Genomic DNA, 17,703 nt, shown 5'->3' with positions numbered 1-17,703 from the left:
GAGCCCCACTTGTTGCTCCTCTACTTAGTCTGTAACACCCCGACAATTCTCTCTTTTCTAAAAAACCTTTTAATATAAAACGTAGAGAATTATCAAGGCATTATCTCCCGTGTGAAAACGTAACGGCTTATTCAGAATTTTGCAATGGAAAACATAAAACTAACTTTTAGGTTTATAAATAATAGATTACATATTAAGTCCCAAAAAAACCAATTAACGGAAATAAGGAAACACGAACAGTACGACAAATTTCAAGTCCAAATTAACAAACCAAATCGTTTAACAAAACAAATCTAAATACAAGCTCTCTAATCACGATCTCAATGATGCATCATCTTCAAACCTGTAGATGGGCAATGCTTATTGATCCTTAGAGACTGCTCACCAAAGATGGGTCATCACAGGATCAATAAGGCATAGCCATGATCAACACACACAAACAAAGCACGTAATCAGCAAAGCTGATTATTACATACTAAAACAATAACAATCCTAACATGATACTATTAAACATAAGTAAGGGCAGGCAAAACATGATAAGTTGACGACCACACTTGGCTAGACTAGGCTAGACTGGACTAGACTTTTATAACAATAATGTTATTTAATTGAAATAGGCAATGGACCGAGTTTTCTACCTAGAAGCTTCACTAAGGAAGACGAGGTACGGGCGCGACTCCGTAACCTCAGTGACCTGCGATATCGAGGAACGTTTGAATAAAAATAGGACACGGTGATCAATCCGGTCCGAGATAAAGGCCATGGACTACCACCATGAACCCCAACTCATGTTTGTCCGTCACTTTAGATGTGCACAGTCTAAAGCTATTGCTACTCAGTTTCACTTTACATGATTTACAAATTGACACCCTGTTATGACTCAACAATCACATAAGGCATACAATCCACATTTATTCACAATTGTTTTTATCTTGGAATTAAGTAAGTGATCACAAAGGTATCAAACAAGACTCATTCCAATTAAACCCAACCTTTCCTTTAATACATCAACCCCTCTATATGGGTATAAGGTTTCAACTTACTAAGCAAGGTCCACGGCCCTCATAAAGTAGTGAAAAGCTAAAAAGGGAACGATGATCAATCGATTCAAACCAACATATATAGAATAATCTAGTGTTCCCAACTAACATGTTATAATTCTCATAATGCAATATAGGTTCAATATGTCCATGCAACAGTATTAAACATGCAATTTCAACCTGATCAAGTTCATCAACACTATCAACATAACCAAGTTCATCAACAATCTCAACATAACCAAGTTCATCAACAATTTCAACATGGTTTCAACAAATAGCACGCATTCCAAGCACACAGGTATGTATGTACCTTGTTTAAACAAACTGATAGGCCACTTTAACACTTTCAAAAGTCGCCTAAAGAGAATTCTCCGCCTAAAACAACCAAAAAGTTATCCCAATCAATTTCTAATCATTGGCAACCATAATAAAGCATTCTAAATGCATCCTAAACATATTTAGAACTTTCCCCAATATCAAAACTTAAACATTTGATTTCCTAGCATCATAATTATTGAACTAGTGATTGAAATTCGTTGGAAACTTTTTGCAAACATCGTACTTTAAATTTTCAGCAATATAAATTCATTTAAAAGCTTCACCAAGGTCAATCTACGCTCCTAGTATCTCAAAACAACAAATTTAATAATCCATACTCAACCTACCATGATTTTAAATCATAAAAACCTTGAATTTCATACTTTAAACAATCAAAAACCAATATTTCAATGTAATTAGATAATCTGAAAATTAATAACTTTATTATAAAATTCGTATAATCTTAAATTTATAATTTAATCACAAAACCATAACTTTAATTCACGAAAACATAATTCGAATTAATAAAACATGATTAAGCCCTAACTTATTTTTAATTAACCAAAACTGAAAATAATTCGTTTATAATTAGCAACACCAAATCTGAAAATCAAATTCAAGCCATAAAAATTATAAATTTAATATCAAGAACGTAATTTAAATTAAAACTATAATTAATTAAAATAATTAGTTACTTAGGGTTTAAGAAAATAACCAATTCAAGAGGGAGAGGGGAGTGCTGGCCGGCGGACAGGGTGGTGCGGCTAGGCGAGGTGGCTGCGACTGGAGGTTGTTGTCGGCACAAACAAAACACGAATGAGCCCATGAACGAAACAGAAAAAAAAAAAAAAGAGAACGAAATACAAAGAAGAAGGAAGACGTTGGTTGGTGTGGGCAAGGAACGCGGCGGCGCAGCGATGCAGGCTGGGCGGCAACGTCACTACTACATTTTAAGGCCTATTGTAACATCGAAATTCGTTTCTAAAAGGCCTAACTCCGTTACAATAGGCCTATTGTAACGCCATTCCACTCGTTACATCCGCGGCCGCTACAATAGACCTATTGTAACAGGGTAAGATGTATTGTAACGGCTTTAGAAGCCTATTGTAACGCTTGCTATTATCAAGGACAGAGTGTTACACTAGGTTTAACCCTCGTTACAATAGAAAGGTAACGACACTTCCAAAACTATTGGAATGCATGTACTGGCATTTCTGAATATTATGATATTATCAATTACAATACTTGTTTTACAATATTTGTATATTTTGATTTTTTTTTTTTTTTATAAACGTAGGAATACGTAGTAATTAAGGAACAAATATTGATATTGAAATTCTATTATTTCAAAAATAATTCATACATTACATCCTCTTGCATTAGCAAGTTTCTAAACTTAACAAATACAAAACATACAAATAAATAACTAATCAAATGTTTATTCATCTAACAAAATAAAGTAAATAAAGATGTCATTCACTTGGCTTAATTTTTTCAACCGAAGTCCCTGCAAATTAAAAATGAAAGGCATGTCAAATTATTTAATAAGTACATACCTATGTCATATCTTTATTAATGAAAAGACATGCATTAGAACAAAACAAATAAAGCTTTCTAATTTTTATTTTGAAAATGAAATGCTGAAAGAAAAGGTCAAGCAAGAAAGTGTATCTGTATGTAGAAGCCACTTCAACAAGACAATTAACAAGGAAGTGCAGGCTAACAAAGAGTAACACAAATCAAACTCAACCTTAACCTCAACTAATTCCGAAATTTAGAAAAAGAAAGCAGACCAATAATATTGAGAAAATAACAAAAGCATACCACAATGATTTAAGCAAGTGTAGACAAAAAATGAGAAAATAGCAAGTTCTATTATATTTCTATAAAAACATTAAGTTCCATCATACACATCTTGCGGGTTGCAGTGAGTTTTAGACTACATCAAAATACAGTAGCTATCCTTCACCCTTCTCAAGTGAGTTTCCGATAAATCGATAATACATCACTTAGCTTTTCAATACCGTAATTGTTGAGAATACCTTCACAAAATGATCCACCAGCTCATCACTTATACTACCAACAAGTTAGCAATATTGTCATTAAAAAAAACATCAAAAGCTTCCTTAAGAGCTTGTACAACATCAGAAAGAACTTCAACACCCAAAGTCGTAACATTAGTAGGACAACCCATTGATGAAATCACAAGCACGACAATATGGTGTGTTTCATAAAGTAATCAATCACCTAAACCATAAATTTATCGTGTAACTCTGTCACTTTAAAAGATCCAACAAGATGCAAGAAAACAAATTGACATCACTGCATATCGTCCCTTTAACATCATCTTACCTTATCATTTGAAGCTTCCTCATTCATCACTGCATCATAGAAAAAAACTCGGTCCAGGTATTCCTTCAGGTTGACCTGTCCAACCATTTTAATTTTGCAGTAGGTCAACTTTAGAAGTTTCATACAAATATGCCAGTAGTACAGAGCACCAAACATATCCCGGAATGTAAACACAAAGAAACAATAAACAACACAAGCATGAGTATACCATAACCTAGGAGCCAAGTGATATGTCAACAGGATCGGCTATTAAGCAACTCGCACTCTTCCATTTTGACAAACTATCATAAATTAGTGAGAAAATTAGAAGCAAATAGCATTATAACTTAATAAAGATATTGTTTCCTACATGAAATAAGATAATAACTTGCAATTGGATTTTTATTAACATAACATCCCAAATCATGACATGTTTTTCCTATCAAGATAAATACATTAAAATCAGTACTCTGTGTGTCCAAAATTTCACAAACCTACAACTTTTTTAGCTTTTTAATAAGTCCATTGAACATGTAAATTATATCAATTGTCAAAGGACTTCTACTGCGTCAAAATTTATTTTTAGTTTCCTCTTTATTCAATGGAAAAACAAATCAATAATAGCAATGCTTAACCTAAAAATCAACTTCTCTATGTTCCATCTCCAATTCTCTATAACCCAATAACCAATCCCTATGTAAGTTTTGGTCTATTTGGCTGTAAATTCTACAGCTTGTCACACATTAATATTGAAGGACTACTAGTACAGGAATGGAATGCCATAGAATTACTTGACCGCAATTGAAATGAAATTTAATCAGGCATGTAAAATTCATAATACCATGAAAATTGGAAGTAAAAGAGTTAAATTAGAATCTAACCCTAGAAGAAGGTAGATTGTTGACCTTTACAATTGCAACCTCGTGATGTTTAATCTGCACAAATTGACGAGTTATAGAAACACATTAGAAATAATTAAGAGAATTAACAAAGGTGAGGAGAAAGAGGGAAAGAGAAATACCTCAAAGGGGGGTTTGGGAGGAAGACGATCAAGTAACTGCCATTGTCGAGCACCTTCTAGTGAAAAACGTTCAATTGCGATTGCTTGAATTTGCAATAGAGGAGATCGCCAATTTTTTCTCTTCTCGTTCAATTCTGCAAAGAACCCTAGAAATTCAGAACTTGAACCAAATAGCAGAAACCCCTAAATTTTAAAAGAAAGGAAGATATGAAGTTGGAGATGGATGGGAGAGCCAGACGACGTCGAATAGGGAGATGCAGTTACCAGAGGAGAAGATGGGGAAGCAATGGTGGGTATCGACATTTGCGATATTAGTCTGAGTTAGGGTGAAGAATTTTTTGAGGGAAAAGTTGAAAGAAATTTCAATATCAAAGAATTGGAAAATTGGAATCCCGCCCCCTTTTTAATCTAGCGCCTTATACTTTTTAATTAAAATATCAAACCCGTTACAATATAGCTTCACCTAATGTAATGGTACTTGGTAAAATTTAATACTATGCACATACTGTTACAATAGCCTAAGGTTTATACCAATTGAGGTTGGCATGAGTGGTTAAGGGCCTCTTGCTCCTTAACCAAGGTCTCGGGTTCGAGCCTTGGGAATGGAAAAAATCTCAACTGGGAGGGATGCTGCCCATCGAGGTACCCATGCAAACTCCCACGGGAGATTACCTCGCCGAAGGCGGTGGGAACTCCTCGTAGTAGAACCAAAAAAACAATAGCCTAAGGTTTTAGGCATGGATCTGTGGAACTGTTACAATAGACCCCTTTTATGTAACGCCTTGAGAACGTGTTACAATTTCGTCGTTACAATAAGCCTTTAAATGTAGTAGTGCGTGGCGGTGGTGCGGCGTTGGTGGCTGTCGCGCGTAAACAAAAAGAGAAACAAGTAAGGAGAGGAGGAAAACGGAAGAGGAGGAGCAGGGCAAGACAACCGAAAGAAGAGAGAGGAAGAAGGAGTTACCACGAGGGTCGACGGTGGTCGTCGGTGCAGGTGGTGGTCCAGCAGTGGGAGTGGTGCGGCGGCTGACAAGGGAGAAGAGAGAAGCAGGAGTTCTTTTACGTAAATGCTGAAACAAGAGGAGGGATTTGAGATCTTTGGTTTCACGTGGAAGGGGTTTGGGTTTGTTTTGGGTTTATTTATTTTTTATTTTTTTGAAAGTAGGTTTATTTATTTGGGCTTTACCAATTTGGGCTAGAACTAGGATTGAGCATAAGTGTTTGAATCCAAACCAATTAGGATTGTTTTCCAAATTCAAACGGTTTTCGTAATTCGATTTCTTTTCAACATAACATTCTAAAATTATTTTGATTTCATAAATCGTTGAAATATTTAAAACGTATAAAAATAAATATTCGTTACTTACATATTTATTTCTAAAATTCGTAAATTCTATTTAAATATAATTAACTATACGTTAAAATATATTAGTAATATTTATAATTTTACGGGGGATTACAATCTACCCCTCTTAAAAGAAGTTTCGTCCCGAAACTTGACACGAAAATTCACATATCTTTCCAAACTTTTCAACTTATTCTTATTGCAGAAGTACTTTGTGCCACACTTGTGCACTCTTTTGTCAACTAAAAGTTGTAATACTCAAGAACACATTTTCTTATGCGGAGAATCTATTTACTTGCATCAACATGTATAGGTTGCTAAAAATAAGCATAAAATGCATAAAAATACCATAAAATATGTAAAAAGCGGTAAAAAGCGCGAATTTCTATCGCATTCTACCCCCCTTAAAGAAAACGAGTTACGCCCTCGTAACTCACCTCAGAAAATAACTCTGGATACTTGATCTTCATTTCAGCTTCGGCTTCCCACGTTGCCTCTTCGTACTCGTGGTTCGACCAAAGCACTTTCACTATGCTGACGTCCTTATTGCGTGTGCTACGCACCTTCCTATCTAGGATTTTCATGGCATTTCCTCGTATGTGAGGCTACTATCAATCTGGATTCTCTTAGGCTCTAAGATATGACGCTCATCAGGGATATAGCGCTTTAGTTGGGAAATGTGAAACACGTCGTGCATCTTTTCGAACTCCATTGGCAAGGCTAACTTGTATGCTACTTTCCCTATTCGTTGCAAAATCTCATATGGGCCTACATACTTGGCACTTAGCATGCCCTTTTTCCCAAATCTCATCACACCCTTGGTTGGTGATACCTTCAAGAACACTTTATCACCTATTGCAAACTCATCATTTCTTCTTTTCAAATCAGCGTAACTCTTTTGCCTATCCTAGGCAGCTTGAATTCTAGATTGAATCATTTTTACATTCCTGACAGTCTCCTCAATGAATTATGTTCCCAAAACTATATTTTCACTGAAATCATTCCAACAGGTGGGACTTCTACACTTTCTCCCATATAGTGCCTCAAAAGGTGCCATCTTAATGCTTGCATGGTAACTATTGTTGTATGAAAATTCGATCAAGTCTAGGTGGTCTTCCCAACTACCCTTAAAGTCAATAGCACAAGCCCTCAACATATCTTCCATAGTCTGGTTAGTTCTCTCAGTCTGACCATCGGTTGCAGGGTGGAAAGCAGTGCTCATTTTCAATGTTGTCCCAAGGTTCAACTGGACCTTTTGCCAAAATTTTGAGAGGAATCTTGAATCACGGTCTGAGATAATATCGGTTGGGACCCCATGCAACCTCACTACATGCTTAATGTATGTCTTTGCAAGCTGTTTCTTTTTCCATGTCTCTTTAATCGGAATAAACATGGCTGATTTTGTTAGACGGTCCACAATCACCCAAATGGTATCATTTCCGTTCTTTGATCTAGGCAAGGCAGTAACAAAATCCATAGAAATGGAATCCCACTTCCATCCAGGCACTTCTAAAGGTTGAACTGTACCCATGGGTCTTTTGTGGTCTATTTTGATTTTCTGACAGGTTAGGCATCTAGACACAAACTCAGCAACTTCCCGTTTCATATTAGGCCACCAATAGATTTGCTTCAAGTCTTTGTACAACTTGTCACCCCCAGGGTGCAGAGAATATGGAGTATTATTCCCCTCATCCATAAGACGTCTCTTGAGTTCATCACACTTCTGTGGTATACACCATCTCCCTTGGAACCTCAAACTACCATCCTCATGAATCTTGAAATATACTTCCTTCCCTTGCCCCATCTTTTCTTTGATCTTCTCTAAGTATTCATCCCCAGCTTGACTTTCTTTAATCTCCTCGAATATGGACAACCCCAATGATAATGCACTCAGTTTTGCTTTGGTCTCCCCAGGATTTACTATTTCCAGGCTAAGTCTCTGCATGTCTCGACACAACTCCTCAGGCACTACCAAGACATTCATACTATGGCTAGATTTCCTACTCAATGCATCGGCAACTACATTTGCTTTCCCCTCATGGTACTAAATGTTCAAATCATAGTCCTTGATCAACTCTAACCATCTTCTTTGTCTCATGTTGAGGTCTTTCTGGGTGAAAATGTATTTTAGGCTTTTGTGGTCTGTAAAGATCTTACATGTTGCCCCATAGAGGTAATATCTCCAAATTTTCAAAGCGGAAACAATAGCAGCTAGCTCTAGATCGTGGGTAGGGTAATTAGCCTCATACGGTTTCAATTGACGTGACGCATATGCAATCACCTTCCCATTTTGCTGTAACACACACCCTAAACCATTCTTCGACGCATCACTATATACCTCAAACCCTTCATTCCCATCAGGCAAGGTCAAAACAGGTGCTGAGGTTGAACGCTCTTTGAGAATTTGGAAAGCTTCCTCACATTTTTCGCTCCACTCAAATTTTGATTCTTTCTTCATCAAGTTGGTCATGGGTCTTGCTATCTTTGAGAAATCTCTCACAAATCTCCTATAATAACCAGCTAGGCCTAGGAAACTCCGAATATCAGACAAATTTTTTGGAGTAGGCCACTTACTCACCGCTTGAATCTTGGCAGGATCCACAGAGACTCCTTCCTTTGACACATAATGTCCCAAAAATGCTACCTTTTCCAGACGAAACTCACACTTAGAGAACTTTTCATACAACTGGTTCTTCCTAAGCGTCTCCAAGATAATCCTCAAATGCTCATCATGTTCCTTTTCACTCCTCGAATAGATCAGAATATCATCGATGAATACCACCACAAACTTATCTAGGAATTCATGGAAAATCCTATTCATCAAATCCATAAATATGACGGGTGCATTGGTTAACCCAAAAGGCATTACTGTAAACTCATAATGACCATAACGAGTCCTAAAGGCAGTCTTAGGAATGTCTTTCTCAGCTACTCTCAATTGGTGATATCCCGAACGCAAATCAATCTTTGAGAACACACTTGCCCCATTCAACTGGTCAAACAGGTCATCTATCCTAGGCAAAGGATATTTGTTTTTTTTATTGTTACATTGTTCAATTCCCTATAATCAATAAATAACCGCATACTCCCATCTTTCTTTTTGACAAACAATACTGGAGCTCCCCATGGTGATGCACTAGGCCTAATGTACCCCTTGTCGAACAACTCTTGCAATTGGGTCTTCAACTCACTCATTTCTGGAGGCGCCATCCTATAACTCTATGGTAAACTCAAGGGCTCTAGCAGGTGGCATACCTGAAATCTCATCCGGAAATACATCTATGAATTCATTTACGATTGGAACATCGTCTATCTTCACCGCAACTTCCTTACTTACATCCTGGACACTACAGAAAAATAATTCACACCCCTTATTGACCAACTTCCTCACTTGCATCGCAGAGATCACCCCAAAGTTCTTAGACTTCTCAAAACGCCTATATGATATCGATTTCCCAGTAGAGTTCTTTAGGCTTACTTTCTGAATCTCACAATCTATCCTGGCCTTGTATAAACTTAGCCAATCCATACCCAGAATCACATCTAGGTCCCCCAAACTAAATTCTATCAAATTTAATGGAAAAGTGCAATCTTTTATCTTCAAAGGCAAGTTCTTAAATAATTTCGTACACCTTATGGTTGCACCAGTAGGCATACTAACATGTAAATCAATTGCCTCAAAATCTTCTAACTTCAAACTTTTAACAATAGAGGTCGAAATAAAAGAATAAGTTGCCCCTGAATCAAACAATGTTTTAACAGGTAAGGAGTTGATAGAGAAAGTACCCGAAACTACATCTGCAGAACGTTCAGCTTCATTTCTACTCATTACGAACAGCTTTCCGGTAGCCTTGTTGTTATTGTTGTTCCCATTGGCAGGTTTGTTTTGGTTTCCCTGGTTATTTGGTGCCCCAGTAGGCTCCGAACCTTGGTTTCCCGAATGGTTAAACCCTGGTTTCCCTTGGTTACTACTCCCACTACCATTATGCTCTCTCTTCTGCTTTGTAAAGCACTCATACTCTCTATGCCCCTTCTTACGACAGTAGTTGCAAATTACCAATTCCCCCTTACAGTCCTTCCCAGGGTGGTTGTTGTTGAACATCTTACAGTGATGCACTCTTTCAGGTTGGTTTTTGTTGTTGTAGTTATTCCCCTGGTTATTTCTTCCCTGAAAATTACCATTACCATTGCCATTACCATTTCCATTTCTATTTCTTTTGAAGTTCCCCTGACTGCCCCTAGCATTAAATTCTTTCCTTTTGTCCCCAACAACAATATTCTTTTTGTCTCTCCTGGTCTGCAGGCCATAAATATGAGCAGCTCTCCCATACACAATGTCTAAGGATGTAAAGGTTTCCCCGCCTAATCCCAGTTGGATTTCATCGGTTAACCCCTGCTCAAACCTCTGAGCCTTTAGCTCCTCAGTAGCTACCACCTCAGGTGCAAACCTCGACAAAGCTATAAACTTACTATAGTATTCAGCAATGGTCATATTCCCAATCCTAAGGTTGATAAACTCCTGCGCCTTCTGCTTCCTCATAAAAGGAGGATAAAACTTCCCCCTCAAAGCAACAATAAATGAATCCCAATTGAACCCCTCAGCAGCACTTAGTCTAGCCCCATTTTCCCTCCACCAAAGGTCGGCCTCATCTTTCAGGTAGAGGACAGCTTGGCCTACTTTCAGATGCTCAGGACAGTTTACCGCCCCAATTAGTTTCTCAAACTCCCTGATCCAGTTTTCAAGGAAGGTGGGGTCTGTTTTCCCTTTAAAGTACGGTGGCTTAACTTTCGCAAGCCTTTCAAACATGTCCCCTACAGAATCGGGGCGCTCAGTTCTTTCCTGGGTTAATCTTTCCGCCAAGAGGCGAATAGCAGCAGCTAGGTCGTTATTACAGGTCATCCTAGAGCGCGACCTGAAATTAATATACTCTAATTCAGGTTCAAAACTTTACTTATATTATCCTCTAGCAATGTAATATCACACCAACATCCAAAATTCACACAAAATGAACAATCATTTACGAATGATATTCGCATGCAGAACATTCAACTGAGAAACAAGGAATAACTTCAATCATCACGAATAATAAGGTAGAATAAAAGAAGAAAACATTCCCCTTGCGTGCCCGTAATAAACTTTGATCCTTTAGATAGTCAACAATCTAACTTTTATTCCTCGGAAGAATGTATATAACAATCCTAAATATTAACACACACCTGTTCTCAAAATAAAGTAAAATGGTTCTACGATATAAACATAAACTATGGTTGGGCGAATTGTCCAACATTTTTCTCACACACAACTAAATATGTAAGCAAAGCTAAAGGGAGACATCATCAGACTTTTCCTTTGATTTGCTATAACCTTCTAGGGTGAATAACTCATATTTAAGTTCATCATCATCATCCATATCAAAATAATAAGCTTGTTTTCTTGGCCTTAAGGATCTTCGTGGACCTTGAAGTTGCTGATTATCTTCCTCTGGCTCAGACTCGGGCTCGGGCTCAGGCTCAGGCTCAGGCTCAGGCTCAGGCTCAGGCTCAGGCTCAGGCTCAGGCTCAGGCTCAGGCTCAGGCTCAGGCTCAGGCTCAGGCTCAGGCTCAGGCTCAGGCTCAAACTCAGGCTAAAACTCAAACTCAAACTCAGGCTCAAACTCAGGCTCAGAATCGCTTTCAGGTCTCAAAACAACTTGATAGATATCGACCGTAGTTTGCCCTCTAGCACGATCAAACTCACGAAGGGCTTCATCATCACTATCAGGCTCTCCTGCTCTTAAAACTTGACGCAGAACAAGTTCATAGCTGGTGTAACTATTAATGCCAGACTCGTAATCCATTTCATTTTCATCATCGCTCAGAACAATAGGGTTAGAGTTGCTCCCTATTCTATTTTCTTCCATGCCAGACATGATTAGTGATCTATAACAATTAAACATAGTTTCTATGTTAGTAATTAGTACTCTCACTTACCGTATGATCCCACAATACACAATAAGTAAGAATATATAGCAATCGCAAAGCATAGGAAAGACACAACAGTTAGCAGGTAGAGAAAGTACAATCATGTTGACATAATGCAGACACAATGCTTCTATTCTATATGCCCTTTCCTATGCTACCCATCTCTCAAAATAATCATAATATATCAAACATTGAAGCATAAAAAGAATAAAACAAGAATGATTTATAAGAATTAATTTGATTAAACGAATAATTATTAAACGACAAATAATTAATAAGTAATTTTTTTTATTTATTTATTACGGTACTGTAGCAGCAGCATAATTTTTTTTTTTTTAAATATAATTCCGAAAATATTAATTTAAATTTCAAAAAAAAAACGAAATACACTTAATTCACATAAACGAGAACATATTTCAAAGCACGTAATTCAAGAGTCAATGTTAAAATAAATTCAAACATTTGTAAATAATAACGGAAATATTTCAATTTAGTTACTACTAGTAGCTTAATTCAATGAAATTCTTTTTGAGTAACTAATTAGTTAGTTAGGCGCCTAAAAATTTAAAAGGTAGACACGAAATGTCAGTAAAACCTTTAGCTCAAAAATACCACTTTGTAACATCCCGACAATTCTCTCTTTTCTAAAATAACCTTTTAATATAAAACGTAGAGAATTATCAAGGCATTATCGCCCGTGTGAAAACGTAACGGCTTATTCAGAATTTTGCAGCGGAAAACATAAAACTAACTTTTAGGTTTATAAATAATCGATTACATATTATGTCCCAAAAAAACCAATTAACGGAAATAAGGAAACACGAACAGTACGACAAATTTCTCCTCTTCCGCGGCTGGATTCGCACGAGGTTCGAAGACCTCCGATTCGCCGACGTGCTACTTGTGTCGTCAGTAGTAGTCTCGTTAGAAAGGATCTCGTTTAGGACCCCCGTCCACGAGGACGAGCTGGATGATCCGGAGGCGCGAAGTTTTTGGATCTGTAAAGGGAAAAAGGAAGGGCATTTCATATCCGATAGGATAGTTCAAGCAGAAGACAGCTGGAAGAGCGGAGATACAGGAAGAAGAGAGTCCAAATTAACAAACCAAATCGTTTAACCAAACAAATCTAAATACAAGCTCTCTAATCCCGATACCAATGATGCATCATCTTCAAACCTGTAGATGGGCAACGCTTATTGATCCTTAGAGACTGCTCACCAAAGATGGGTCATCACAGGATCAATAAGGCATAGCCATGATCAACACACACAAACAAAACACGTAATCAGCAAAGATGAGTACTACATACTAAAACAATAACAAACCTAACATCATATTATTAAACATAAGTAAGGGCAGGCAAAACATGATAAGTTGACGACCACACTTGGCTAGACTAGGCTAGACTGGACTAGACTTTTATAACAATAATGTTAATTAATTGAAATAGGCAATGGACCGAGTTTTCTAGCTAGAAGCTTCACTAAGGAAGACGAGGTACGGGCGCGACTCCGTAACCTCAGTGACCTGCGATATCGAGGAATGTTTGAAAAAAATAGGACACGGTGATCAATCCAGTCCGAGATAAAGGCCATGGGCTACCACCATGAACCCCAACTCCTGTTTGTCCGTCACTTTAGACGTGCACAGTCTAAAGCTATTGCTACTCAGTTTCACTTTACATGATTTACAAATTGACACCCTATTATGACTCAACAATCACATAAGGCATACAATCCACATTTATTCACAATTGTTTTTATCTTGGAATTAAGTAAGTGATCACAAAGGTATCAAACAAGACTCATTCCAATTAAATCCAACCTTTCCTTTAATACTGATCAACCCCTCTATATGGGTATAAGGTTTCAACTTACTAAATAAGGTCCACAGCCCTCATAAAGTAGTGAAAAGCTAAAAAGGGAACGACGATCAATCGATTCAAACCAACATATATAGAATAATCTAGTGTTCCCAACTAACATGTTTGCATCAATCATCCATACTAACATGTTATAATTCTCATAATGCAATATAGGTTCAATATGTCCATCCAACAGTATTAAACATGCAATTTCAACCTGATCAAGTTCATCAACACTATCAACATAACCAAGTCCATCAACAATCGCAACATAACCAAGTTCATCAACAATTTCAACATGGTTTCAAAAAATAGCACGCATTCCAAGCACACAGGTATGTACATACCTTGTGTAAACAAACTGATAGGCCACTTTAACACTTTCAAAAGTCGCCTAAAGAGAATTCTCCGCCTAAAACAACCAACAAGTAATCCCAATCAATTTCTAATCATTGGCAACCATAATAAAGCATTCTAAATGCATCCTAAACATATTTGGAACTTTCCCCAATATCAAAACTTAAACATTTGATTTCCTAGCATCATAATTATTGAACTAGTGATTGAAATTCGTTGGAAACTTTTTGCAAACATCGTACTTTAAATTTTCAGCAATATAAATTCATTTAAAAGCTTCACCAAGGTCAATCTACGCTCCTAGTATCTCAAAACAACAAATTTAATAATCCATACTCAACCTACCATGATTTAAAATCATAAAAACCTTGAATTTCATACTTTAAACAATCAAAAACCAATATTTCAATGTAATTAGATAATCTGAAAATTAATAACTTTATTATAAAATTCGTATAATCTTAAATTTATAGTTTAATCACAAAACCATAACTTTAATTCACGAAAACATAATTCGAATTAATAAAACATGATTAAGCCCTAACTTATTTTTAATTAACCAAAACTAAAAATAATTCGTTTATAATTAGCAACACCAAATCTGAAAATCAAATTCAAGCCATAAAAATTATAAATTTAATATCAAGAACGTAATTTAAATTAAAACTATAATTAATTAAAATAATTAGTTACTTAGGGTTTAAGAAAATAACTAATTCAAGAGGGAGAGGGGAGTGCTGGCCGGCGGACAGGGTGGTGCGGCTAGGCGAGGTGGCTGCGAATGGAGGTTGTTGTCGGCATAAACAAAACACGAATGAGCCCATGAACGAAACAGAAAAAAAAGAAAGAGAACGAAATACAAAGAAGAAGGAAGACGTTGGTTGGTGTGGGCAAGGAACGCGGCGGCACAGCGATGCAGGCTGGTGTTAGGTTATTATACATATGACAATTCATAAATCATGCGGAAAAACCATAAAGCCAGGAAAGCATATTATTTACACATAATCATTTAGCATAGTTTAGATGCATACACTTTGTTGCGTGCCTTCCCTAGCTGCGCCCGAACCGAACAAGAACAAGTCTTTAGGACTCCAAGTGTCGTCCCTCCGTAGATAGTCCACAGCACGTCCGGATCCGCCTTAAGCTTGACCAACTAGGATCGCCCTTAAGGTACTTAGAATTTTCGGCTAGTATAGGCAATTGTATGACTGAATTTTTGCTCTCAAAAATCACTTTGAATACTTGAATACTCTCTATATAAAATAATGACCCTAGGCCTTTATTTATAGAGGTATGGAAAGGGAATTGTAATCATATTAGGATACGAATTAATTAAACTAGAATCCTAATAGAATTCTTATTTAATTAATTCATCCTTTTAGGTTTAGGAATTTAATCATATGTCGAAACCTGATAGCTTTAGGATTCGTATAGCACACAAACACACACACGCACGCACAGCAGCCCACGAGGGGCGCCATGTGCGCGCGCAGCCCGCGAGCTCGCAGCCTATTGCCACGAGGCCCACACGCTGCCGCAGCGTTGGCGTGCGCTGGGCCTGCCTTGCGGTGGGCCTGGCGCAGCCTTGGCTGGTGCGTTGTGGCGCGAAGCTGGGCCATCGCCTGGCAGGCCTCGTCCGATGCTAATTCGTACGATACGCTTCCGATTAATTTCCCGATTCCGGAATTCATTTCCGATACGAACAATATTTAATATTTCCGATTCCGGAATTAATTTCCGTTTCGAACAAATATTTAATATTTCCGTTTCCGGAATTATTTTCCGATTCCGATAATATTTCCGATTCTGACAATATTTTCGTTTCCGGCAATATTTCCGATTCCGGCCATATTTCCATTTCCGATAATATTTTCCGATACGTACCATGTTTCCGTTTCCGGCAACATCTACGACTTGGATAATATTTATATTTCCGATACGATCCATATTTCCGTTTCCGGCAATATCATCGTTTCCGGAGCATTCATTTCTTGCCTGTGACGATCTCAGCTCCCACTGAAACCAAGATCCGTCGATTCCGAATATCCATAGATGGAGTATTTAATGCCATTAAATACTTGATCCGTTTACGTACTATTTGTGTGACCCTACGGGTTCAGTCAAGAGTAAGTTGTGGATTAATATCATTAATTCCACTTGAACTGAAGCGGCCTCTAGCTAGGCATTCAACTCACTTGATCTCTATGAATTATTAACTTGTTACTTAATACTGAACCGCACTTATTAGACTTAACATAGAATGCATACTTGGACCAAGGGCATTATTTCCTTCAGCTGGGCGGCAACGTGGCGGTGGTGCGGCGTTGGTGGCTGTCGCACGTAAACAAAAAGAGAAACAAGTAAGGAGAGGAGGAAAACGGAAGAGGAGGAGCAGGGCAAGACAACCGAAAGAAGAGAGAGGAAGAAGGAGTTACCACGAGGGTCGACGGTGGTCGACGGTGCAGGTGGTGGTCCAGCAGTGGGCGTGGTGTGGCGGCTGACAAGGGAGAAGAGAGAAACAGTAGTTCTTTTACGTAAATGCTGAAACAAGAGGAGGGATTTGAGATCTTTGGTTTCACGTGGAAGGGGTTTGGGTTTGTTTTGGGTTTATTTATTTGGGCTTTACCAATTTGGGCTAGAACTAGGATTGAGCATAAGTGTTTGAATCCAAACCAATTAGGATTGTTTTCCAAATTCAAACGGTTTTCGTAATTCGATTTCTTTTCAACATAACATTCTAAAATTATTTTGATTTCATAAATCGTTGAAATATTTAAAACGTATAAAAATAAATATTCGTTAGTTACATATTTATTTCTAAAATTCGTAAATTCTATTTAAATATAATTAACTATACGTTAAAATATATTAGTAATATTTATAATTTTACGGGGGATTACATAGTCCACAAGCACCAATTGAATCCCACGTATGCTAGTACAGAAGAGAACGATCACGATCAATCTCTTGCTTTGTTTGGGAAGAACGGCGTTTCAGAGAAAGAGTTATGGTTTTGTGTTTTCCTTTTTGTGTCAGATATTGAATAAATGTTATTTCTAAATCCCTAACATTATAACTATTATAATGTGAGAGTTTTAGGTTAACACAAAAACAAAGCCCAACCTACTTTCCCTTAATAGACCGGTTGCCATAGGGCCTTCTGGGCCCATTCCAATTAGTGCTTATATGTGTGACCTTATAAGATTAATATATTTTAGTTGTAGGTCCAATCAATATTGTTCTACTAATCACATTTATTCTATAGCAAGCAAATATGATTACTAAAATAATTAACTTATTATATTCATAATTGATTCCTATTTATATTTAATAATTGCCGGAAATGTCTAAGGACATAATTCCTTCAGAAAGAGGTACGGAAAAAATATAATACAAAGGAATCTAGATGAGATTGTGTATTACTTTATTCACATTATATTATACAGGTAAGAAACAAGTCTTCTAG

At 37.2% G+C, this 17,703-nt stretch overlaps 1 long non-coding RNA gene across 1 annotated transcript; it reads right to left on the bottom strand.

The window, feature by feature from the left end:
* Positions 1–2,668: 2,668 nt before the first annotated feature.
* LOC130472578 (uncharacterized) lies at positions 2,669–5,134 on the bottom strand. The gene is made up of 5 exons (XR_008933173.1): positions 4,975–5,134; positions 4,711–4,844; positions 4,571–4,624; positions 3,711–3,785; positions 2,669–2,865 (listed from the first exon to the last, which is right to left on the bottom strand). It is a non-coding gene; the product is annotated as an uncharacterized lncRNA (long non-coding RNA).
* Positions 5,135–17,703: the final 12,569 nt, after the last annotated feature.

This window comes from Spinacia oleracea, chromosome 4 (genome assembly GCF_020520425.1).
Source record: "Spinacia oleracea cultivar Varoflay chromosome 4, BTI_SOV_V1, whole genome shotgun sequence".
NCBI classification, from domain to species: domain Eukaryota; kingdom Viridiplantae; phylum Streptophyta; class Magnoliopsida; order Caryophyllales; family Amaranthaceae; genus Spinacia; species Spinacia oleracea.
This window is presented reverse-complemented; position numbering and strand designations above follow the sequence as displayed.